Genomic DNA, 797 nt, shown 5'->3' with positions numbered 1-797 from the left:
ACGGGTGAAATGCTTCTTTAAAGTTTGACAGACACTCAGTCCTTCCATATATGGTTTTTCAACGACAAAATAGCATTTACAATATATATATATAAACATGAAGTCAAGTGTCCTCAGTTCCCCTAAAATACAGAAGTAGCACCTTTTGTGTGAAGGTGACTCGGTGGCTCCTGTCATCAGACTGACAGATGCTGGGGGCTGTGGCATTTACATTTGATCTAATCTACAGCCACTGTACATACTAAGTGAATTAGAATACACAGCAGTACAGAAGGTCAGTACCTCTGTCCTCCATAAACACAAACTAAAATAAACACTAAAAGAGAAGATCCTGTGGTCCTTCTCTGTTGTATGTGCTTTAAATACACACATGCACACACACTGTATCAAACACAAAATGCCTGCCTCTCTCCGTTCTGTCTCCCATTATCCCCCACACTCATATTTTTATCCACACACCTACTCATGTGAACACACACAACACACACAAACAATGCCTACAATCCCAACTGTGCAATTACATCTTTATCTCGGTTCTGCATTGTTGCTAGCTACAGAACCACTGTTTGTCCTGACACAACCACACACACAACCACACACACACACACACACTCAAGACCCTGTGTGATTGGTTCTTTATCGCTGTGCTGCGCATCCACTCACTCTGCGGTCTTTGTCGACAGAGCTCTTAGTTGTGACAAAGTGCAAACTGACCAACTCCTGTCAACGCTGCCAGAATGAGTGTATGAGTGTGTGTGTGTGTGTGTGTGTGTGTGAGTGTGTGTGAGTGCAAAGAG

The sequence above is a fragment of the Morone saxatilis genome, unplaced genomic scaffold (genome assembly GCF_004916995.1).
Source record: "Morone saxatilis isolate NCDOM2014 unplaced genomic scaffold, NCSU_SB_2.0 Contig2, whole genome shotgun sequence".
Classification (NCBI taxonomy): domain Eukaryota; kingdom Metazoa; phylum Chordata; class Actinopteri; family Moronidae; genus Morone; species Morone saxatilis.
The sequence above is the reverse complement of the archived record's forward strand: the minus strand, read 5'-3'. Positions refer to the sequence as shown.